The sequence below is a fragment of the Pan troglodytes genome, chromosome 5 (assembly GCF_028858775.2).
Source record: "Pan troglodytes isolate AG18354 chromosome 5, NHGRI_mPanTro3-v2.0_pri, whole genome shotgun sequence".
Classification (NCBI taxonomy): domain Eukaryota; kingdom Metazoa; phylum Chordata; class Mammalia; order Primates; family Hominidae; genus Pan; species Pan troglodytes.
This window is the reverse complement of record NC_072403.2, coordinates 20245707-20271959: the sequence shown is the minus strand read 5'-3', so window position 1 is coordinate 20271959 and position 26253 is coordinate 20245707. Positions and strand designations below refer to the sequence as shown.

Below are 26253 nucleotides of genomic sequence, written 5' to 3'. Positions count from 1 at the left end.
CAAAATAATTCTATTTGCAGAATCTTACTTGCACAGGTTTTGCTTTGAACTAAGGGGAGAGAAGGAACAGGGGATACAGCACTCAAGTGAGGGTATAAGTGGGTGCACAACTGTGTCAGTGTGGCCGTGAGTTGGTAGAGGTTAGTTGTGTAACGCCACAGGGCACACACCCTGGAGTCCATGTCCCCAGTAGAAGGCAAGGGAGGGAGCTCCCCACTGGCATCCTAAGCCCCCAGACCTCAGGGAGCATTGGGCGATGTGGCATTCTCCAGGGAACAGGGGGCAGTGGAGGTGGGGAGAAATCTTCAGGCAACTTAGGGAGCAGAGGCTGTCACCACCTAGGAGCAACTAGAGAGGAAGACAATGACAGGTGCTAGTGACAAACCGCTACAGATGGGGGCCATCCAGACCTAACGGGGTGAGACCTTGACAGCGATCCTACCTGCGTGGGAGGGGCAACAGCTGAGACATCAGGCTATTGTGCTGTTTCTCTGGACCACTCTATCTCCACAGCCTGATGCTTTTAGAAATCAGATGGTACCTCCCACCCCTAACATCCTATGACTTGAAGCAGCAATATTAGCAACGTTCCACAGAGTCTAAGAAAGACTGAGGAACCCACCTGGGGGGCAGAGGATCAGTCAGCACACACACTGCAAACACCATGACAATGTCAGTTCCTTGAAAACAAGTTGTACAACATGTTGTTTCTGATGAGCCTGGGACCCACAGCTCCGTGCTGCTGATTCCAGCACTAATGTGAGACTCCTGGGCCCAGGCACAGCATCTGAGCTCTGCGTCCCCCTCCCCCCAACACTGTGGTCCTGATGCATGCCATCCAATCCCCCGGGCACACTGCAGCACTCCGTGTCAAAGCAGTGCCTGGCAGCATGTCACAATTAAAGGACCTATCAGCATTTCCATTCTAAATACCCCCTTTGGAAGGATTTATTATTTGTCCATTAAAATAAATTGAAGGCTTGCTGGAACACAGAGCCTCAGCATGTAAGCAATTTGTTGGAAGGGCTTTATTTTCGGGTGTGTGTGTGTGTGTGTGTGTGTGTGTGTGAATGTGAGACTAGATTCAAACCCAATTTATTTGTAAGCTAACAGAAAACACCATCAAAGGAACACTTCACAATCAGTATATTTTTTTTCTAGAAACAATAGTAAAGGACAGTCAAGGAGTGTAAATGTAACCTGGAAAGGAGCTGTCAGGCATCTTTCCTCTTCCTAAATATCAAAGCCAAGCTCTGTTTGTGGCTCAGCCCCAGTGGATTGATCTATCGACTATCTAAATGACAGAGCTGCAGACAGATGGCGCCTGTCCCAGGCAGTTTCTCCTGGTGGTTTCCTGTGATGGGCTGACATCCCCCAGTTCTGGGGAACAGGCAGCACCCTAACAGTAAAGCCACTGTTAGCAGAAACTTCTCCAACAGAAACTCCTGCCAGCCATCACCCCTTCCTCTTCTGTGCTTATTATTGGGGGAGGAGAGCCCTAGGCCCAAATCATAAATCACCTCCAACACCAGAGTACGCACTCTTAATGTTTGTGTTTCCAAGTGACTTTGGGGGTGGGGGAGGTTTGGGCTGGCCGCTTTTGTTTGTTTTAGAGACTGAAATGTGATTTTACTAATGCAGCGCTGGAAGAGGCTTTTGCTAGGAATTTTCAAAGATTCTTGTCAGTACATTTCTTAACCTAAGTTGGCAGGACCAAGAGCTGAGATGAAAAGGAAAGAAATCTCAGCAGAAAAAAAAAGCCAGAGGTTTACCCAGAGATGGCTTGGTGAGGTAATGAGAGCCACCACATCACTCTCGCTGCTAGCAGGTGCCAGGTCCTGTTCTAGGAGCTACCAATGTATGGACACCAGCAATCCTAACGAAAGTCTTGTGAGGCAGGAACTGCTGCTACCCGGACTGCAGAGGATGCTGAGGCCCTTGGAGAGTGGCTTGCCCAAGGACACACGCAGGGAGCATGGCGTGGAGGGAAGGATTGGGCCAGGCACTGAAGCTGCACCCACACAGCCAGCAAGCCCGGCCTGCTCTCCTTTCACTGCAGCATATGTGCCCCAAGAAAGGGCATCCTGGGTGAATTTGAAGGAAAGGATAGTCTGAGCCTTTATTTTTCACCTTGAAGATAGGTTTGTCTTTTTACTTGGGCACTGAAAGGAAGTGTGTGTGTGCATGTGTCTGTGTGTGTGTGCGTGTGTGTTTGTGTGTGTTTATTGGTATGTGTGAGGGTGTGCCCATGTGATGGCACAAGGCTATGCGTTGTATGCCTGCTCTTTGTGCTTGATGCCATGGCTGTAAGAACCGAAGAGAAAGGACTTTAGGGAGAAGGCATCTGGTCCAGAAGCACGAGGTGACCGTCCACAGCCCACCTCACACACAGCCCCTGTTGGTAGCACAGTGGGGCCTGCAACGCAGGCCTCCTGCTCAGTCCAGAGCTCTTCTGACTACAGAGGGTCCTTTGACAAAAGGAAAGGTGGGGGTAGCGTTTGCTCCAGGTGTCAGAAAAGACCAAATGAGACCAGTCCAGGAGGGAATTCATGTTAGCCGGACAGTCTCTGGTGCTAGGGCTTTCCACGGTCTTCCAGTAAATTCTAATCCTCGTGTAGGAAACACACTTGTTACTCTTGGCAGAGGGAAGGAACATAAAGGGAGTGTCACGCTTCACAGACTGGAGCGCCCCATCATTACACAGGATGGACCACCCACCCTTCTGGATAGATCCTTGTTCCTCACTTACAACCCTGCTTGTTTTTAAGGGGCCTAATTAGCAGAAAATGTCATTGACAAATATTGCATAGGCAGTGCCCCAGGGGTGCTTGGAAGTCCCAGTCTTCCCAGCTCTTTGAAGTCCAAGAATGAATGTTGCTTGTCATCTCCCTTCCCACCCCCACCACAGGGATTACTGAGAATCCCTGGAAAGGGGACAGAGAACCTTCTCAGCTTCAGCACCCAGGATCTCTAGTAATGAATAGTGCTAGATCCCCTCTCTCAGATACTGCTGGTTTGGGTACATTTTTTTTCTCTCTTTCTTTCTTTCTTTCTCTTCTTCCTTTCTTCTTTCCCTTTCTTTTTCTTTCTCTTTTTCTTTCTTTCCTTTCTTTCTCCTTCCTTCCTTCCTTCCATCCATCCTTCCTTCCTTCTTTCTTAGATCTCACTTTATAGTCCAGGCTGGAGTGAAATGGTGTGATCATAGATCACTGCTACTTTGAACTCTGGGACTCAGGTGATCCTCCCACCCCAGCCACACAAGTAGCTAGGACCACCATACTCGGCTAATTTTTATTTATTTATTCATTTTTGTAGAGATAGGATCTCACTATGTCACCCAGGGTGCTCTCAGACTCCTGAGCTCAAGCAATCCTCCCACCTCGACCTCCCAAAATGGTGGGATTATAGACGTGAGCCACCGTGCACGGCCTGTTTGGGTAAAGTTTAAAATGTTAGGAGTATATATCTTCCCCTAGCTAATTATTGTAGTTATTCTTGCACATCTGCCGCTGTTCTTCTTAACCTCCTTTGTCTGGATGATGGAAAATTTTCCTTACCACTTTAGAGGCCACTAGCACCCCACACAATTTTTCAAAAGCATAAAAGGGACCTTCTCTTCTGCAGATTTCACCACTCTGGTTTTTCTTTGCTTCTCATTGACAGTCTAGTCATCCGTGTCCCTCTGAGGGGAGCCACCTCCTCCTGCCCAAGACTTCCTGCTTGCATCCTGAGGGAGCACGGTGGAGAAGGACAGGGGGGCTGCTGACTTTCTTCCTCTGAGTGCCCCCCACCTAGGTGAGGGGTGTTAGCAGGCACCTCAGCGGTGGCAGGGGATGGGCCAGGGTCTGAAACCCAGCTCAGTGACTAAAATCTATGTGGACAGGTTACTTAACTAGTCGTTCCTCAGTTTCCTCATGTATAAAATTGGAAAAACAGTTCCCACTTCATTAGGCCTGCTGTGATGATTAAATGAGATGACATAAATAACTTGTGCAGCAACTAATAGGTCCTCAGGAAATGTCAGTTCTCTTAGTAACTGTTATGGACTAAGTGTTTGTCCATATGGACCAAATGTGTGCAAATGGGAACTGAGGAGCCCTCACCAGACACCAGATCTGTCAGCACCTAGATCTTGGACTTCCCAGCCTCTAGAACTGTGTGAAATATATGTTTATTGTTTAAGCCACCCAGTCTATGGTATCCATTATAGCAGTCCAAGCAGGCCAAGGTAGTCACCTAGAGCTGGCAGGACTGAATTCAGGGTTTGGGATGCCAGTTATTTCTCTTCCCATCTTAGGCACAACAAACAACTTTCCCTGTCCAAAGAGGATACTGAGGGCCAGTTGCTGTCATCATTTCCTACTTCCCTCAATTTGCAAAAACTACCAACTTCTTTCTTTTTTGTATTCAAAGTGCTAAGTTGCTGGATATTTTGCAGGTAGAGAGACATCAGACCACCATGAGCCCTCTAGAGAGCATGTTAACACAAGCAGCCCTGCAGGTGAGGGCTTTGAGCAAGCATGTAATGAGCATTCTAGGATTCCTCCCTAGATCATACACTTCCAGAGAGAGGCCTGAAATACAGACTTCTAGAGGACAGAGGTCTTTGCCTATTCAGTTTGCTGATATATATATATATATAGTTCCTAGAAAAGTGCCCGGCAGATGGCAGGCCCTGAAAAAATATGTGTTGAATAAATACATATTTGCTGACTGAATGAATGCTTCTGGGGCAAAATGGCTCCAAAACCAGCCAGCCTCAGGCCACCTGACCACCTTCTCTACCACTTACTCACTGTGGGGCTTCTTAAAAGTCACTTATCCTTCCCCTACTCTATTCCCTTTTCCCTAAAGTAGAGAGAATCCCACCAACTATGGGGATAGTCTTATGGATTAGGGGCTGTACCTGCAAAGCATGTGATATGAAGAAGAAATCAGAGTGACTTGGCAGCCTTAGATACTGTGCTGAGGATCTGGAGTCGGGAGGATCTGGCCCACTTTCTGAGGAAAGAACTGTCATCTGATGCTGGTGACCTCAAAAGTGTGAAGTGTTGCTACAACCTTCAACCTCTTAGGGCAGAGAAGGAAGACTATGGGTTCACAGTTCTTGGCCCCAGCCGTAGTTTCTCAAGAAAGCTCATGCAATGAGCTCATGACCAGGTGCTTTTAATGAGACCTCCTGATCCTCCTAGGTGGTTTCCCTTGTGACAAATGATCCTGTCTGGCAAGACCCTATCTTTGTCATTGTGGACTTGTGCTCACAACCAGTTACCTAGGCATCCCATGCCTTCTCACTTCCTCCTCCCTCTCTCTCTCTCTCTCTCTCTTTCCAGGTTCAGTGATTCAAGGCCTAAACTACCAAGATGCATCTTACTTATCCTCAGTGGGGATTGCTACACCAAGTTATAGATTCTGAATTTGTGAAGCAATTTGGTCAAGTTTATACTTTCTATTTTTGGCTAGGAGTGGGAGGGGCAACTGTATGCCAATAGGCTATCTCAATTCTAGAAACATCCCCTCTTGCAAGATGAAATTATCCCCACTATATCAACATTCACAGCCTGTTTGCACTGGTATGGCTTTGATAGAACTTGTATCAGTATAAATATTACTTTAGCTTTTAACTGCTAATTATATCAACATAAACTTAATTTATAGTGATAATCACCGTCATAATGTGCTGCTGCCAAACATCCCCACTGATGCTTTGAGGCATCGTGTAAACTCAGCCATTAGCAATCATGTAAATGTTCCCATTACTCATTATGATACTGGCTAAAGAACTTCTCTAATTGACTTCTTCCCAAAGTCCATAATAAGCAAGAACAACAGAAGACCAGAGAGTGTTGATCAATTTATGACAACCATCTTGTTTCTTACAATAGCCCATGCTGATAAATATAAAGTTGCAAAAGAGGACCTCAGAATAGCATGAACAGATTCTCAATTCCACATTTAGTTTCGGTCACGTCAACCGAATCACAACACTATCACTCAGACAAATGCCAAGTAACACTTAGTTTGTATAGCGTGCCACTTCCATCTCCCTATGTCAGCATGAAAAAAAAGGGGGTTTTGCATCTTGTAAATTCATATTGCTTTTTAATTCAAGAGATTCAAAGTGCTTTACTTTTTTCAATTATTGCTCCTTTTTCTGCGGTAGTTTAGCGGATATTTGTTGTTTATACCACTCACTCTCCACTCTCCCATCTAGAGGCAGCAGTGCCCTAATATTATTGGGCGTATATCCACCAACTCTTAGTCTATATTGTTTTCATTCAGCCAACTCCATCCCCCAGGCTTGAGAGTGAAGCATGTAATCTAAGATAATCCAATCACCACACTCTACCTGCCGCCTGTCCACAGTGATTTGTTCATGAGTGTGCATGTGACCCAAAGTCTGGCCCATCAAGGTTAATGAGATTCAAGTCTAGGAATCACAAATTTCTGTTTCTCCATTGGGTATGAGGCTCAGAGAAAGGCACTATGGGGCTGCAGTCCCAATCCTGATGAGGAGAGTAGAGCTAAACCCAGGGTAGTAGAGAAACAAGCCATCATGATATCTAAGCTTCTAAATCACAGTGCATCTGAAACCAGCCCCTTTCCTGGACTTTTCAATTATATGTGTGTCAAAAATCCCATTTTACTTAACCCAGTTGTGCTGTTTACTGTCACTCACAACCAAAATAATCCTAATTGATACAGGCAACCAGCAGACTTTGGGTATGATTACGTCTGTTTCTAAGATAAAGAAATGTGAGCATAAAGAAATGATCTCCAGTCAGTAAAAGAGCTGTGTGAATTAAATACAGAGGCTGAAGATACCAAATATTCTAAAACTAAAGTGCCCTATAAATACATGAGTTTTAATAAAACTTGAAACTCAAAAGCCAGAGTTTCTGATCACATCCAGTCTCAAATATTTCTGATTCTTCAATTGATTCAGTGCCAGAGAAACCAAATCTCCCAGTAGGCCAACAGAAGCTTCAGGAAAGTAGCAGGGAATTCAGGGTGAGGCGAAAGGGGGAGGTATAGGGAGTCTATGAAATGATCAATTTCAAATTCAGAAAAGCCGGCAAGAGTCTAAAGTAAAATCTAAGAAGCTAGATCTGTAAGAATCTCTGATACTTGTGAAATCTAGTTTACTGTGCACAGCTAAGTAAGTAAGTGTGAGGAAAATCAAATCCTGGGGGCTTGGAAAATGCCATTTTTCTTCTCTGCACCCATAGTCCCAGCACCCCACCTGCTGCTCTCTGCAGTGCCGGAGCATGTCATCTGTCATGGTCCCCCAGGTTAGCACTTTGAATGCAATCAAAACAATAGGGGCCATGCCCTCATCTGCTATGGGCGGGCTGATTTCTGCAATTAAGCTAAAGTTCAGGTTTTGGCTAATAACAGGCAAGGAATGTGACAGGGAAGGGAATGCTTACTCATTAACTCATGCTAATGGGTGCTAGAACCAACCAACCACCAGCCCACTAGCGTGAGAGTGAGGCACGCTGTGTCACTCTGATCGTGGAGTGTTTGCAGGTTTATTTCACAACATTACTGGAGTCTGGCAGTTATCTAATCAGGAGCGGTTTTAAGGGAAAAGAAAAGGATAATTTTGTTTTAAGTGCCAGTCTTAGGTCTCAATATTTTATGAAATAGTCATTAATTTTCAATACAAGGCTGATGGTGATATGATGAGGCCTGCATGTTTATGCAGAAAATGTTCCTTGGCTATCTCTAAGAGTTTGGTGAATGTAGGGGAAACAATTATCTCTTATTTTTGTAAGGCAAATGGTAATTATCACACCAGTCTCAGCTGTCTGAGAAGATAGGTCACTGCAAAGAAAGGGGCGGACTGACAGTGGGTGTAACACTGGGTAACATGGGAAGTGGGAGAATGAAGCTATTTTACTTGTGACAGAAACCATAGAATCCATTCATTTAAATCAATCATTCCCTCAACACAAATGTATTGAGTATCTACTAAGTCCCAGGCACTCCACTAGGTGCTGTGCCATTCAATACTAAATGATGCAGAGGCTGTTCCTGCCCTCTGGGAGTTGACATTCTTTTGGCCACAAGGACTTAGGTCTCAGGAGACCCAATTAAGTCTTTTGTATGCAGGAAAAATTTTAAAGCAGCAATTTCTGCCACCCAAGTCTGACTACTTCTCACACTTGGGTCACCCAATTTTAGGCACTGGTGACCTAGAAAATCATTGACTTTCATGTAAACATTATGTTCGAGTATTGGGGATCTTAGGGATTAACCTACAGGCATCAATGCAGACTTTGTTCTTTTTAGGTCAGTTGGATAAAGCAGGCATGTGGCCCCTGATCCTCTTTGTCCCAGTTAAACTATGAATCTCTATCCCACCGTCACAGACAGTACTTAGTCCCGGCCCCAGTTAGCTGCCTTGCACGTCCACAGTTCAGAACACATAAAGGCAGGGCGTGGATAAGACTATATTTCTCATGACTATAGGATAAACAGCTTAAAACACATATTGGAGACATAATGGGTCATTTTTCAAAACTGATAATGTCTTCGAAAACCCACTGAACAGTGTTAAGGACTAAGCAAATCTACAGCACAATCAGGGTCACCTGTTGTGGGGGTCATTTTGTTGGACTCTATATTACAACAGCTACAGACGTGTTTCTAAATTGAGGCTTCCATTTTCACTATTAATAACATGAGGGCAAGTCCCAACCTCCCTCCAGAGTACCAGCTATTCAAAATTAATTTATTAAAAATGCATTCTAGTCATTAGCGCTAAGCAGATTTATGAAAAGCAGATTGACTAGGATACAAAGATGTGCAAGCCCTTAAGTTTCGATCTGTGCCATGTTTGCTATCATTTATCTAGAATTCTGGTCATGTGTGTCAATATTTGCAGACTACCACTTTGCAGGTTATTTATTTCCCCTGGTCCATTTCTCATGGTGACACGGCTTTCCAGCATTGTGTGACAGGTGGTAGTTGACACCAATTTATATTAACTTCAGTTTATGCTGAAAATATTCCACTAAGTGAAGACGGTGTTCAGATTATGGTCTGAGCATATGTCAAATGCTAGGAAAAGTCTTAAAATTTCTCATTTTAAAATGGTGAGCAATTTGGCTTTAATTTTTTGACTGGCATTTTTACTATTCTTTTGGTAGGTTGTCAGCGGATGTAGTGACAGCTGGTAACACCAGCTACAAAATATATTTTTAAAAGAAAATATTTAATAAGAACTCAGGTAAGCTCTTCTGTAGCGTTTCTATATTAACTATTTCATCAATGGAGGAATGGATTATGCAGTGCAAAAGCAGATTTTTAAAAAAATCAAAGATCTTTTTGTTTTTAAATAGTAACCATAAAAAGAGTTAATTTAGGGGCCAGCTGTCTATGCTGGAATTCTGCTTTCCTTGAAATTGTATTACTTTTCAAAGCGTAAGCAAGTTTATAATTTTAGAAAGAAAATTATTTGTATCCATTTATCATTGAATTTTAGAGCCAAAAATGACCAGAGTGACCCTGTGGTCTCTTTAACTATTGAGCATACTGAAGTAAGGAGGTAAGTGGGTGGCTCCTGGGCGCACAGCTGTAGCAATACAACCTGTGTTGGAACTCAGCTCCTTCCATGCCATCACAGACTATTAGCTCTCTGCTTATCATTCTGTGTGCATCTACACTTTCTATTACTTTATCTTACTGCTTATCAGTGGGAAGGAGCAAAATGCAGAATTTTTGAGTTGGAAAAGATCCATTTACTGATACACATTGCATAAGTATTTATTTGGCTAGCCTCTATTATGTGCCAGGCATTATGTTAGTTATTATGGAAACTAACATAAATCATTTCCCTAACTAAAGATTTTATAATTTGGGGTGTGAAAATGCACACGTGTGTGTGTGTAGGTGTGTGTGTTGGCGCAGGGATGGACATGGGGGTTGAGAGAGACAATTGCCAAGGGAGAAAAGCAATTCAGGAAGTGCACTGAAGTGTTATAGGGGATATAATACCAAGTCTGTCCTAGGGAAGGAGGGTGCCCAGGAGAAGGTGGGCTTCAGGCTTCAGAATCAGCCAGAGAGTTTTAGTTCTTAAATCAAAATACACCTTCCAGAGCATATCCCAGAACGATGACATTAGAATTTCCAGAGCAGGTGGAGAACAAATTTACATTTAATAAATGCTTCCACATCATTCTGCTTTTCAGCCAAGCTTGCCATCCACTGTCTACTCTACCCAGGGCTAAGGTGGCTGGCTGGTCAGGAAGGATGTATAAGAGCAGATGCCTCTTGCATGAAAATCTGGAAGCTAAAGAAAGCATTTCCAGGCAGTCAGAGATGACCTTTGTATTAAGTCATTCTCACATTGCTATAAAGAAATACCTGATACTGGGTAATTTATAAAGAAAAGAGGCTTAATTGGCTCACAGTTCTGCAAGCTGTACAGGAAGCATAGGGGCAACTGCTTCTGGGGAGACTTCAAGAAGCTCCCAATCATGGCAGAAGATGAAGGGGGAGCAAGTGTCTTATGATGAAAGCAGGAGCCAGAGAAAGAGGGTGGAGGTACCACACACGTTTAAAAGATCAGATCTCGTGAGAACTCACTGACTATTGTGAGGACAGTACCGAGGAGATGGTGCTAAACCATTCATGAGAAATCTGCCCCCATGATCCAGTCACCTCCCACCAGGCCTCAACTCTAACACTGAGGATTACATTTCAACATGAGATTTGGGTGGGGACACAGATCCCAACCATATCAACATTAGACCTAGTTAAGTCCAGAGTTCCTCACCCAGTCATTGTCCCCACCAGGCCATCTCTGACAATCCCTGGCAGAACAAAAGCTAATGGGTGACTGTACACAACATCCTAGCTGAATGTTTCTCTCTGATCGGGAACCTGAGTAGTCAGCAGACAAAATCACCTGAGGAGAGCTCATAGGACCAAGGTGCGGGGGTGGGGGAAATCTCTTCCTAAAATATTGAAGACCTCACTGGTATTAAAAATAGGTCTCCATGGAACCTGCAGCAATTCCTAAACAGTTGTCTGCGTTCCATTGCAAAGTAATGGCAAAATGAGAAAATAAAGGATGACAAGGTGAATTTTCCCTAAAGTTTAACTGATTTAGTTTTTAAAACTCTGAGTAAAAGGATCCTTATTGTTTAGAAGAATGCAAAATGATAGTTAATAACATTTTTATGTCCTTTATTTGGAAAAATTAAAAGCTATCAACCGTATGTCAGTCTCTGAAATTTAAAAAAAAAGATTTTACTGGTCTTTGAAACACAGATGTCTGGGGACAGCCAGTCCAGAACTTCTAAACAGAACTCTTTTTTCTCTCCACTCTTATCTTGCCACTCTTTGTCCTTACATACACTAAAATCCCACTGCAGATAACCCCTCGACCTTTACAAATTGCTTCTTTTTTTGTACTATCTTAACAAACTTTGATTTCTTTTCGATTTATCTTATTCACCATTACTATATTGCTGAAATCAATCCGAATGCAAGCACAGTAGAAACGACTTATTTAAACTTTCATTAGATCATGACCACTTATTTGAACCCCCAAAATTGCTAGACAGAATTTCAGAGATATTAACATTTTTTCTCCACAACGAAAGTAGAAAGGTGATTATTCCTTCTCCCCAAACCAGTTTCCCCAGGAGAGCTTTCTTTTTTGCAATCATAATATTTGATGTCATCCACTGCTCCAGAATCTTATATCAGTGAGTAGAAGTACTTGTTTCCCTCGTGGTTAGGGGCTCAATTTATGTGGATATGAATAAGATTTATGGTGTGTAATAAACATTACTAAAACGTGACAAAAGAGTGAAGATTTAAAGACACTTACTAATTTAAGATGACATTTTAAACATTCAGTCTTTAGAGCAATACATATTTCAGGTCTTTATACAGGTTTCCAGGCAGAATGCCTATTAGGAAATGAAAATCAGCTGTGTACTTTCTCGCTCTTCGCACAACTCCCCACCCCCATTTATTGCTACCCAGTAGCGACCCTATCCATCAGTGTTTAGTGTTTCCTTTTTGCTCAGCACCTAGATGTTAAACAAATTAGAATCTTAATATATGAGGTGTGACCATGAGGTCTAAAAGGAAATAGAGAAGAAAAAACATATGAAAAAAAAAAAAAGACTGGCCACAACTTCGTTATGGATGCCTGGCTAGACCTCTAAGTTTTCAAGGACTGAAATTGACTTAGTGCCAGTCTTCTGGAAAATGCTGCCCAGGCTATTTTTCCTCTTACATAGGAAATTATACAAGTAAATCTACCAAGAAAACATGCCATGGAAAGTTGATTCTCGGCCAATTTTCACACATCTTGTTCGCTGGGCAGTCTTTGCTCATCAGCTAATAAGGACTTAGGTGAACCCAGCTTAGTCCAGGCTGGCCCCCCATTCCGCGTTTGATCTCACCTGGAAGCCGTCCTCAGCTCTGGCCTGGCACTCTTCATTCAGGGCCTCTTTTATTTCCAACACAAAATGGTCTCTTGTTGTTAAATGGTTTCTAATTTTTCTAATAGGAGACAGTAGAGTTTCTTGCTGGTTTTCAGTAAGTGTGCTTTATTTTGCCTCCCTAATTTGTTCCCAGTTGAATCTGATTGCATTTACTTGGGCAAAAAGGAGGGGCTGTGGTAACCCTGAAAGCCATGTGCTTGAAGTAGCCCTAATGATCTCATGGGGTGTTGTGTGTAATGCAAACCCCAGGTCTCCTCCACTCTGAGTAGATGCCAGTCTCGGTGACTGACATGTACTTAAGCACTCAGGGCTGTTTTTCAGTGTGTGATTTACTCTCTCCCCTTTAATTACCCTGGAGATAGCAAGCCGTGAATACTTGAGGCTTGGCTTTCAGGGTACAGAGTATTCCCTGGCACAGGTCACAGATAGCACCTCGTCCCTTTGGGGCCTGAGCTAATTCAGGGAGGAACCCCATTACAGGTTCCAGGGTGGACTTATCTCTGCATGTCTAGGAATTTCAAAAATATATATCTAGGAGAGGAGTCTCTATGGTGAATTATGGTCAACCACAGAAGAGAATTTAACTCATTCTGAGAAGCCCATAATGTTCAACAACCCATATTATAGAGAGCTATTTTTCTCTCTTCTCACACAGCAGCACCCCATGCCCTGCACATGGAGGGCTTAATAAGGATGGTTCATCTTCTTCCATGGGTAGCATTCACCCTAGGGGCTACCCACGTTCCTGCCACGCCCTTATGAGTAAAATGAGAGTTAAGTCTTGACATCATTTCTAGTTCCTGTCATCAACCTGAGCACTGTTCAAATTTGGAAGAACAAGAAATGAGTCAGGGCAACACGGGTTGCAAGGACGGTTTCTTACAGCTGAGGGCTTTTGCATGGCCCTTCCCTTGAATGTTAGTGAGCGAGCCTATTGCCTCTCACCTTTCTGGATGCTGCACCTTACCTACCACTGTGTGGATACATGCCTTCAGTGAGTTTTCTACTGGTGAGGGAGTTGTGGCTTGTCAGGCCTGCCTTCTTCCCAGCACAGAGAGATGCTCGGGCCTTCCCAGTCCATCCTGGCCTCACTCTCCCATCTGAACTAACCGTGCCACTGGGAGGGCCTTTTCCTTAAAAAATGGTAATTTTCTTCTATCATGGGCCATTCTATGCTATCACCTAGTATATATCTAGCACGAATCTAGTATGTATTGGTTACAAATAAAGCAAATGACTTCTTTGAAGAAAATGTCAACAGTTAAAGATACTTAAGGCTAGGCTAACTCCTTACCATTGTCTCAGACAATCACCCTTCCTCACTCTTCCATGCCTTGGTACTTTTACCAGTACCTGGAGGCTGCGGAGAGGTGTGGTTTAAGGGCTCAGACTTTAGTATCAGAAAGCAAGTGGTGTGACCTCAAATAAATTACTTAGTATCTCTGGATCCATAAAATGAGGGTGTTATGGCCAAACAGTTGCTAAAGTCCTTAGGGCACTAAAAATCTGTGATTCCACACTAACAATGTTTTGCAGGCAAGTCTGGATGTGCAGTTTGGGAAATTTGCCTCTGTTTTTCACACTATGCTCATCTTTACTCAATGTCTTGTAATTAGGCACATTGACTGTTTTTCTCTTCCATTCATTCATAAGGTTGACTGGCTCCACTTGCTTTTCTCTCAAAGCAAATGAAGCTATTCAGGCTTGTGCTTAAGTGGAGGTGCAAAAGCTAGATTTTCAAAGCAAACATAATAAGGACTATCCAGAAGGAATTGTAAAAATCAACTCAGATTAATAGACATAATGTGACTAAGCTAGCTGGGCCACTGTGAAAATTTTGTAGGAACCAGGGTCCCCAAAGTGTAGGCAGAACCAGCACTAACACTTAGTGAACCCAGCACATACAGGGTAAGGTCCCCATGTCGAACTGCTGCCTGAAAAGGTTACCCCTCCCAAGCAGGTAGGAGTGAAATTACATCATATTAAACAAGCAAACAAAAACACCAATGTGGAGGGAAAAGATAAATGAAATAAAACTGGTATAATAATAATTGATGACACTGGGCAGCAGATGATGGGTAGATGGAGTCATTATTCTCTTTCCTTTACTTATGTGCATATTTAAAATTTTTCAATATAGAACATTAAAAAGGGATCACAGATTTAAATGTAAAATGTATAAAACTTTTAGGAGACGGTATAGGAGAAAATCTAGATGACCTTGGGCTTAGACATGACTTTTTATGTAATGACACCAAAGGCACAAGGAAAGAAATAATAAACTTAACATTATTCAAATTAAACATTTCTGCTCTGCAAAAGATATTGTCAAGAGAATGAAAAGACAAGCTACAGATTGGGGGCAAATATTTGCAAAAGACATATCTGATAAAAGACTGTTATCCAAAATATACATAAGAATGCTTTGAACTCAACAGTAAGAACACAAACAATCAAATTTTTTAAATGGACCAAAGTCCTTAACAGGCACCCATCCAAAGAAGATATAGAGATGGTAAATAAGCATATGAAAAGATGCTCCACATCATATGTGATCAAGGAAATGCAAATTAAAACAATAATGAGATACCACTACACACCTATTCAAATAGCCAAAAAACACTGACAGCACCAAATGCTAGTGAGGATACGGAGCAACAGGAACTCTCATTTATCACTGGTGGAAATGCAAAAGCGTACAGCCACTTTAGAGGACCAGTTGACAGTTTCTTACAAAACTAAACATGCTCTTACCGTATGATCCAGCAATCACGCTCCTTGGTATGTACCCAAATGAGTTGGAAATGTATGTCCACACAAAAACCTACACAGGATGTTTATAATGGCTTGTCTATAGTTGCCAAAACATGGAGAAAACCAAGATGTCCTTCATTAGGTGAATGGACAAACTGTGGCACATTCAGACAAAGGAATATCATCCAGCACTAAAACAAAATGGGCTATCAAGCCATGAAAAGGCATGGAGGAAGTTTACATGCATAGTACTAAGTGAAACAAGCCAATCTGAAAAGGTTACATACTTTATGACTCTAACTGTGTGACATCCTGGAAAAGCAAAATTATGGAAACAGGAAAAAGATGAATGATTGCCAGAGGTTAGAGGGGAGGGAGGGATGAACAGGCAGAGTACAGAGGATTTTCAGGCAGTAAAATTACTCTGTAGGATACTATAATGGTAGATATACACCATCATAAATTTGTCCAAACCCATAGGACATCCAACACCAAGAGCAAATCCTAATATAAACTGTGGACTCTGAGTGATAATGATAAATCAATGTAGATGTATCAATGGTGACTGTCAGGCCTCTGAGCCCAAGCCAAGCCATCGCATCCCCTGTGACTTGCACATATATGCCCAGATGGCCTGAAGTAACTGAAGAATCACAAAAGAAGTGATATGCCTTGCCCCACCTTAACTGATGACATTCCACCACAAAAGAAGTGTAAATGGCCAGTCCTTGCCTTAAGTGATGACATTACCTTGTGAAAGTCCTTTTCCTGGCTCATCCTGGCTCAAAAAGCTCCCCCACTGAGCACCTTGTGACCCCCACTCCTGCCCACCAGAGAACAACCCCCCTTTGACTGTAATTTTCCTTTACCTACCCAAATCCTATAAAACGGCCCCACCCCTATCTCCCTTCACTGACTCTCTTTTCGGACTCAGCCCACCTGCACCCAGGTGATTAAAAGCTTTATTGCTCACACAAAGCCTGTTTGGTGGTCTCTTCACACGGACGCGCCTGAAATTTGGTGCTGCGACTTGGATTGGGGGACCTCCCTTGGGAGCTCAATCCCCTGTCCTCCTGTTCTTTGCTCCGTGAGAAGGATCCACCTACGACCTCAGGTCCTCAGACCGACCAGCCCAAGGAACATCTCACCAATTTTAAATCAGGTAAGCAGCCTCTTCTTACTCTCTTCTCCAACCTCTCTCACTGTCCCTCAACCACTTTCTCCTTTCCACTCTTCAATCTCTCCCTTCTCTTAATTTCAATTCCTTTCATTTTGTGGGAGAGATAAAGGAGACACGTTTTATCCGTGGACCCAAAACTCCGGCGCTAGTCACGGACAGGGAAGGCAGCCTTCCCTTGGTGTTTAGTCATTGCAGGGACGCCTGATTATTCACACGTTTCAAAGGTGTCAGACCACGCAGGGACGCCTGCCTTGGTCCTTCACCCTTAGCGGCAAGTCCCGCTTTTCTGGGAAAGGGGCAAGTACCCCAACCCCTTCTCTCCTTGTCTCTACCCCTTCTCTGCCTTTCTGGGGGAGGGGCAAGTACCCCTCAACCCCTTCTCCTTCACCCTTAGCAGCAAGTCCCGCTTTTCTATGGGGCAAGAACCCCCAATCCCTTATTTCCGTGCCCCAACCTCTTATCTCTGTGCCCCAATCCCTTATTTCCGTGCCCCAACCTCTTATCTCTGTGCCCCAATCCCTTATTTCCACACCCCAACCTCTTATCTCTGTGCCCCAATCCTTTATTCCCGTGCCCCAACCTTGTATCTCTGTGCCCCAGTCCCTTATTTCCACACCCCAACCTCTTATATCTCTGCACCCCAATCCCTTATTTCCATGCCCCAACCTCTTATCTCTGCGCCCCAACCCCTTTTCCCACTTTTCTGGAAGGTAAGAACCCCCGAACCCCTTCCCTCCATTTCTCTACTCTCTCTTTTCTCTAGGCTTGCTTCCTTCACTATGGGCAACCTTCCACCCTCCATTCCTCCTTCTACTCCCTTGGCCTGTGTTCTCAAAAACTTAAAACCTCTTCAACTCACAACTGACCTAAAACCTAAATGCCTTATTTTCTTCTACAATGCCGCTTGACCCCAATACAAACTCGACAGTAGTTCCAAATAGCCAGAAAATGGCACTTTGAATTTTTCCATCCTGCAAAATCTAAATAATTCTTGTTGTAAAATAGGCAAACGGTCTGAGGTGCCTGACATCCAGGCATTCTTTTACACATCAGTCCCTTCCTAGTCTCTGTGCCCAGTGCAACTCGTCCCAAATCTTCCTTCTTTCCCTCCCACCTGTCCCCTCAGTACCAACCCCAAGCGTCGCTGAGTCCTTCTAATCTTCCTTTTCTACAGACCCATCTGACCTCTCCCCTCCTCCCCAGGCTGCTCCTCGCCAGGCCGAGCTAGGTCCCAATTCTTTCTCAGCCTCCGCTTCTCCACCCTATAATCCTTTTATCACCTCCCCTCCTCACACCCGGTCCGGCTTACAGTTTCGTTCCGTGACTAGCCCTCCCCACCTGCCCAGCAATTTACTCTTAAAAAGGTGGCTGGAGCTAAAGGCATAGTCAAGGTTAATGTTCCTTTATCTTTATCCCAAATCAGAAGCGTTTAGGCTCTTTTTCATCAAATATAAAAATCCAGCCCAGTTCATGGCTCGTTTGGCAGCAACCCTGAGACGCTTTACAGCCCTAGACCCTAAAAGGTCAAAAGGCCGTCTTATTTTCAATATACATTTTATTACCCAATCTGCTCCTGACATTAAATAAAACTCCAAAAATTGGAATCTGGCCCTGAAACCCCACAACAGGACTTAATTAACCTCACCTTCAAGGTGGACAATAGCAGAAAAAAGTTGCAATTCCTTGCCTCCACTGTGAGACAAACCCCAGCCACATCTCCAGCACATAAGAACTTCCAAACGCCTGAACCGCAGCAGCCAGGCGTTCCTCCAGAACCTCCTTCCCCAGAAGCTTGCTACACATCCCGGAAATCTGGCTACTGGGCTAAAGAATGCCCGCAGCCCGGGATTCCTCCTAAGCCGCGTCCCATCTGTGTGGGACCCCACTGAAAATCGGACTGTTCAACTCACCTGGCAGCCACTTCCAGAGCCCCTGGAACTCTGGCCCAAGGCTCTCTGACTGCTTCCCAGATCTTCTCGGCTTAGCGGCTGAAGACTGACGCTGCCCAATCGCCTCGGAAGCCCCCTAGACCATCACGGACGCCGAGCTTCAGGTAACTCTCACGGTGGAAGGTAAGCCCGTCCCCTTCTTAATCAATACGGAGGCTACCCACTCCACATTACCTTCTTTTCAAGGTCCTGTTTCCCTTGCCTCCATAACTGTTGTGGGTATTGATGGCCAGGCTTCTAAACCTCTTAAAACTCCCCAACTCTGGTGCCAACTTAGACAATACTCTTTTAAGCACTCCTTTTTAGTTATCCCCACCTGCCCAGTTCCCTTATTAGGCCGAGACACTTTAACTAAATTATCTGCTTCCCTGACTATTCCTGGATTACAGCTGCATCTCATTGCTGCCCTTCTTCCCAATCCAAAGCCTCCTTTGCGTCCTCCTCTTGTATCCCCCCACCTTAACCCACAAGTGTAAGATACCTCTACTCCCTCCTTGGCGACCGATCATGCACCCCTTACCATCTCATTAAAACCTAATAACCCTTACCCCACTCAATGCCAATATCCCATCCCACAGCATGCTTTGAAAGGATTAAAGCCTGTTATCACTCGCCTGCTACAGCATGGCCTTTTAAAGCCTATAAACTCTCCTTACAATTCCCCCATTTTACCTGTCCTAAAACCAGACAAGCTTTACAAGTTAGTTCAGGATCTGTGCCTTATCAACCAAATTGTTTTGCCTATCCACCCCATGGTGCCAAACCCATATACTCTCCTATCCTCAATACCTGCCTTTACAACCCATTATTCTGTTCTAGATCTCAAACATGCTTTCTTTACTATTCCTTTGCACCCTTAATCCCAGCCTCTCTTTGCTTTCATTTGGACTGACCCTGACACCCATGAAGCTCAGCAAATTACCTAGGCTGTACTGCCGCAAAGCTTCACAGACAGCCCCCATTACTTCAATCAAGCCCGAATTTCTTCCTCATCTGTTACCTATCTCGGCATAATTCTCATAAAAACACACGTGCTCTCCCTGCCAATCGTGTCTGACTGATCTCTCAAACCAAAGCACCTTCTACAAAACAACAACTCCTTTCCTTCCTAGGCATGGTTAGTGCGGTCAGAATTCTTACACAAGAGCCAGGACCACACCCTGCAGCCTTTCTGTCCAAACAACTTGACCTTACTGTTTTAGCCTAGCCCTCATGTCTGTGTGCAGCGGCTGCCACTGCTTTAATACTTTTAGAGGCCCTCAAAATCACAAACTATGCTCAACTCACTCTCTACAGTTCTCATAACTTCCAAAATCTATTTTCTTCCTCATACCTGACGCATATACTTTCTGCTTCCCGGCTCCTTCAGCTGTACTCACTCTTTGTTGAGTCTCCCACAATTATCGTTGTTCCTGGCCCAGACTTCAATCCGGCCTCCCACATTATTCCTGATACCACACCTGACCCCCATGACTGTATCTCTCTGATCCACCTGACATTCACCCCATTTCCCCAAATTTCCTTCTTTCCTGTTCCTCACCCTGATCACGCTTGATTTATTGATGGCGGTTCCACCAGGCCTAATCGCCACACACCAGCAAAGGCAGGTTATGCTATAGTACAAGCCACTAGCCCGCCTCTTAGAACCTCTCATTTCCTTTCCATCGTGGAAATCTATCCTCAAGGAAATAACTTCTCAGTGTTCCATCTGCTATTCTACTACTCCTCAGGGATTATTCAGGCCCCTTCCCTTCCCTACACATCAAGCTCGAGGATTTGCCCCACCCAGGACTGGCAAATTAGCTTTACTCAACATGCCCCGAGTCAGATAACTAAAATACCTCTTAGTCTAGGTAGATACTTTCACTGGGTAGGTAGAGGCCTTTCCTACAGGGTCTGAGAAGGCCACCGCAGTCATTTCTTCCGTTCTGTCAGACATAATTCCTCAGTTTAGCCTTCCCACCTCTATACAGTCTGAAAACAGACCAGCCTTTGTTAGTCAAATTAGCCAAGCAGTTTTTCAGGCTTTTAGTATTCAGTGAAACCTTTATATCCCTTACGGTTCTCTGTCTTCAAGAAAAGTAGAATGGACTAAAGGTCTTTTAAAAACACACCTCACCAAGCTCAGCCACCAACTTAAAAAGGACTGGACAATACTTTTACCACTTTCCCTTCTCAGAAGTCAGGCCTGTCCTCGGAATGCTACAGGGTACAGCCCATTTAAGCTCCTGTATAGACGCTCCTTTTTATTAGGCCCCAGTCTCATTCCAGACACCAGACCAACTTAGACTGTGCCCCAAAAAACTTGTCATCCCTACTATCTTCTGCCTAGTCATACGCCTATTACCGTTCTCAACTACTCATACATGCCCTGCTCTTGTTTACACTGCGGGTTCACACTGTTTCTCCAAGCCATCACAGCTGATATCTCCTGGTGCTATCCCCAAACTGCCACTCTTAACTCTTGAAGTAAATAAATAATCTTTGCTTGCAGGACTATGCTGAATCTCCTTAGGCACTCTCTAATCAGATATCCTGAGTCGTCCCAATTCTTAGACCTTTTATACCTGTTTTTCTCCTTCTGTTATTCCATTTAGTTTCTCAATTCATCCAAAACTGTATCTAGGCCATCACCAATCATTCTATACGACAAATGTTTCTTCTAACAACCCCACAATATCACCCCTTACCACAAAATCTTCCTTCAGCTTAATCTCTCCCACTCTAGGTTCCCACGCTGCCCCTAATCCCGCTTGAAGCAGCCCTGAGAAACATCGCCCATTCTCTCTCCATACCACCCCCCAAAAATTTTCGCCGCCCCAACACTTCAACACTATTTTGTTTTATTTTTCTTATTAATATAAGAGGGCAGGAATGTCAGGCCTCTGAGCTCAAGCCGAGCCATCGCATCCCCTGTGACTTGCACATATACGCCCAGATGGCCTGAAGTAACTGAAGAATCACAAAAGAAGTGAATATGCCTTGCCCCACCTTAATTGATGACATTCCACCACAAAAGAAGTGTAAATGGCCGGTCCTTGCCTTAAGTGATGACATTACCTTGTGAAAGTCCTTTTCCTGGCTCATCCTGGCTCAAAAAGCTCCCCCACTGAGCACCTTGTGACCCCCATTCCTGCCCGCCAGAGAACAACCCCCCTTTGTAATTTTCCTTTACCTACCCAAATCCTATAAAACGGCCCCACCCCTATCTCCCTTCGCTGACTCTCTTTTCGGACTCAGCCCACCTGCACCCAGGTGATTAAAAGCTTTATTGCTCACACAAAGCCTGTTTGGTGGTCTCTTCACAGGGACGCGCATGCAAGTGACAAGTGTACTGCTCTAGTTGGGGCTGGGTTGATAATGGAGGAGGCTATGCATCTGTGGGGGCAGGAGACACATGGAAAATCTCTGTACCTTCTGCTCAATTTTGCTGTGAACCTCAAAGTGCTCTAAAAAATGAAGTCTTAGCTGGGGGCAGTGGCTCACACCTGTAATCCCAGCATTTTGGGAGGCCAAGGAGGGCGGATTATGAGGTCAGGAGTTCAAGACCAGCCTGGCCAACATGGTGAAACCCCGTCTCTACTAAAAACACAAAAAGTAGTCAGGCATGGTGGCACATGCCTGTAATCCTAGCTACTTAGGAGACTGAGACAGGAGAATTGCTTGAACCCGGGAGGCGGAGGTTGCAGTGAGCTAAGATCACGCCACTGCACTACAGCCTGGGTGACAGAGCGAGACTCCATCTCAGGAAAAAAAAAAAAATGAAGTCTTTTTTAAAAAAAGTTAAAAGATTCAGCCCTGTAGCAGGTCCCATTCAAGGACTAAGTAATAGGCTGCAGAAGAAAGGGTGGAAGGCTGCAGAATTGATCTGGCTGAAGACCCTGAAGGCACTAATGAGAGAGGAGGCTGGGTGTCCATCCTTCTTCCATTAACTGCTTTGGGAATACCAGAAGAGCCCCATAATGATTTTACTAACGTCAAAGCTCCTCCTTGGAGAGATGGAATTATTGCACATCATATCTAAAGGTGGACCACAAACCTTGAAATCAATTAGACAAGGTCCAGGAAATTATTTTCTTTTGCTTCATATAAGTTTACTTGACCTCATCTTCCCCAATGGGCAATAGTTGGTGTACGTGCCTGTGCGTGCGTGCGTGTGTGTGTGTGTGTGTGTATTTGTGCATGTGTGTGTTTTGTAGGCTGTTCCATGGATGTTTTTAATATGGGCTCTGGAGGTTTGCTGCAAAGCTAAATTGGGTGAAGAATGAAGACTCATTGGTAAATATTTCTTTATGTGCCTGTTTCCTTGAGTAGACTGTGACCTACTCATTTCTGTATCCCCTGACCTAGCTAAGCTAGCACAGAGCCTGCTCTCTACTAAGGGCAGAGGGAATGCTGGTTGAATGGGGTTAGAATGATACTAAAGAATGGGGTTTACCAGATGTGCCTAGAGGAAACCAAACCCTCGATGCAACCATGTTGACAAGAGCACACATTTTAGATTCAGACACACTCAGGTTCAAATCCTGCTTCATACAAGGAAACCAGGTGGCGGTAGGTCTGTGATTGTCTCTGCGTCTCAGTGATAGGGTAGGTACCTCTGCTGAGCTACATCAGAATGCTGAGCATTGTGGTGTGACCATGAATCAGCATATAAACGTGCTTTGGGAATAAAGTTACATTTAAATGCATTATATAATTGTAAACATTTTAGAGATAAGTGTAAGAATTATGTGCAGTTTTTAAATAATGGAAGCAATTTGTTTCAAAATAATAAATGTCCTAAGGTAATTTTTAACCAAAAGTCATAGCTGTTTAAGTCCAAAAGCCTTACAATTACTTGAAAGTAATGATTAATCATTTCTTCCCTTCACAATTGAAAATAGAAAGGTTAAAATCTACACTGGAAAACACACTGGTGAACAGACATGAGGACTGCACAGGAGAGTCTGATAACAGGAGCTGAACAGCTTTGAGGTCTGTGGCCAGCATCAGTTGTAAAAGTAGTGCTGTATTTCTTCACTCTTTTTTTCTGGCTAAATATGTATTTTTTCAACTATCTCTCTAATACCATAGGAAAGCTCTAAATGTCATTCCGTTTTTCTTAAGAGATAAAAATAATGCACATCTGAGCTCCTATCCCAGCCCCTTGCCAGGATTTTGGGGGTCAACATAATCTCTCCCCAGGGCAGGAAATGGTATTCCAGCCCTTAAGATCAGCCTAAGCTTTCAAATCCTGTGCCCACCTGGAGGTTCCAAGACCTCCCATACATCAACCAGCCATGGCCAAGACCAAGCCTGGCATATTGTGTTCTACTAGTCATCAGTGTATCTGACTTGCATTTTAGGTACCAGCTCAGCCACAGGTGGGAAGAGCATCATGTGGGCTCTTCGGGCCCCGACTCCAGGCCTTGGCTCTTGGGTGGCATTTCCAGACCTGGCTGGGCCACAGGGGAGCCCACTGCTCTGAAGTGGTGAGTCCCAGGTTTGGCAACATCCACTGCAATCTGACTGAAGAGCCCTTGGGCCTTAAGCAAACATGGGTGGAAGCCTGGCAGTACTCCCTGTGGGCCTGTGGTGGTGGCCATAGGGTGAGGCTCCTGTGCCTGTGGGAAGTAGAGGGAAGAGCAGGAAGAGTGGGCCCTAGAGACAATGAGACTCTTGCTTTCTGTTGGCCATCATTGAAAGGAAGGAGAGATATCTAGGGCCATGTCAGCCATACACAAGGCTGCTAAATGTGACCTCTTCATTGGACAAACATTAAGAGAAGTGGAGGGCTCTCCTCATAGCTATAACTTGTGGATCGACCTTGGACACAGCTTGATGACTGGAGCCCAAAGCTGCTCCATGTACCAGGCTGTACCCCTTTGCTTTAGGGGTGGGCTCTCCCTCTTTTAGCCTCATACTCTAGATCCTGGAGGAGGGCAGAGGAATTATGACTCAGGTTGGCAGCTCAAAGGTATTTGGAGAAAGGCACACAGGGTTATGAATGAGCTTTTCCCACCTTTTCAGCCTCCCAGCTAAGCCCCACTTCCAGGCTCCAGGAAGTCCTGCAGACACAGAAGGAAGTCCTAGACCAGTATCAGTCGTTCCTAAGCAGTCAGAGACTCCCTGGAGTGAGCAGTAGAACCCTGTCTCAAGTTCTTCCTCTTCGATGCTTTATCACTCATCATGTTTGTCTATAGTGTGAATAGAATATTCAATCATTTATTTACCCACTGATTTATCAACTATCTATTAAACTCTTTCTGTGTTACAGGTGTCAGGCCAGGCTCTGGGGGATGAATAGTGAATGAGATATCTCTTTACCTTTAGGATCTTTCCAGGCTAGGGTGTGTGCGTGTTTGTGTGTGTGTGTGTGTGTGTGTGTGTGTGTGTGCATGCATTGGTTTTTGTTTGGTTTAGTCTGGTTTGGTTTGGTTTGGTTTGAATTCTTTGTCTCAGTGCCCAGTGAGATAGATGCCTCTTTGCCTTCATGGTTCTTCCAGGTCAGGAATTTTGTCTGTGGGTTGGTTTGTTTATTTGCTTGGTTAGTTCTTTGTTGCAGTGCCCAGGATGGTAGCTGATCCTGAATGGTTGTACAGCGCATCTGTTATTACTAATGAAAATGGCCAGGCCCACCCACGTGGAGCACTGGACCCAGGACACTTCATGCCTTACGAAACTCATTCTCTGCCCCCTTCACTTTCCCTAGAAGGTAACATCTAACCAAACTGAACAACAAGAAAACCTTAGGAAGTAAACAGAAAGAAATTATCCAAAGGGGCAGCTTGCACCTGAAGTGCAGGTGAGGCAGCATGGGGTGTGGGGACAAGCAAGGAGAAGAGGTTGCTGTAGACCAACAGTAACGATATTCTTGGTATGTTAACTTTTCTTGGTATGGGAACTTTAAAACCCTTTCCACAGGTTTTAATTAGTACCTCCTACTTCCCTTTCCGCCATCCCCTCGCCCCAAAGTGGTTCTAACTGCCTTGTTTTAAAACATCACAGGGCACCAGAAAACCCCAAGACCAGGATTGAGCATTCCTTTCATTCAGCCACAAGAGAGGACCCAGGAGCCAAAAGAAGCCAGGAAGCCTCATCTCCTCTCTCTGCCATCGGCAGCAGCACTGCTACCCAGGCAAATCCTTTTTCTCCTGTTCCCCAAGTGAGGGCTCCTGACAGAAAGCCAGAGCTGAAGATTAAAACAATGGCATGGAATGGAATCCTATACCTCTAATTGGACAAAACCAGAGAAAAGTATCAGAATGGGGCAAGAGGACATCCACAGAGCAAGGAGGCACAGAGGTTGGCTTCATAGCTGAGCACCCTTGAGTTGTCTCCTAACTTTTCTATCTTGTATCACAGTTCCCTACCCTCAACCCATAGGGGAGTCATGAGGATCAAGGAAATAATCCATGCAAAAAGCATTTCCAAAGTTCCTGCCTTAATTTTTTAATCTATAAAATGGGTGGAGCAACAGCATCTACCTCATAGCGTTATTGCAAAGGTTAAATATACATAAGGCATTTAGAATAGGGGCAGAGTTAAGATTAAGCATTTATGGCCGGATGCGGTTGCTCACGCCTGTAATCCCAACACTTTGGGAGGCCACGGTGGGTGGATCACGAGGTCAGGAGTTCGAGACCACCCTGGCCAACATGGTGAAACCCCATCTCTACAAAAGATACAAAAAAGTTAGCCTGGCATGGTGGCGGGTGCCAGTAATTCCAGCTACTCAGGAGGCTGAGGCAGAAGAATCGCTTGAACCCAGGAGGCGGAGGTTGCAGTGAGCCGAGATCAGGCCATTGCACTCTAGCCTGGATGACGAGAGACTCCGTCTCAAAAAAAAAAAAAAAAAAAAAGAGTAAGCATTTATATAGGATTTGTATAAGCATTCACTATTGTAACAATCGGGTCT

The 26253-nt window shown here is 44.4% G+C and overlaps 1 long non-coding RNA gene across 1 annotated transcript; it reads left to right on the top strand.

Moving 5' to 3' along the window:
- Positions 1-16136: 16136 nt before the first annotated feature.
- Positions 16137-25431, top strand: LOC107975067 (uncharacterized). Its single transcript, XR_001718272.3, has 3 exons — positions 16137-16386; positions 18322-18457; positions 25344-25431. It is a non-coding gene; the product is annotated as an uncharacterized LOC107975067 (long non-coding RNA).
- Positions 25432-26253: the final 822 nt, after the last annotated feature.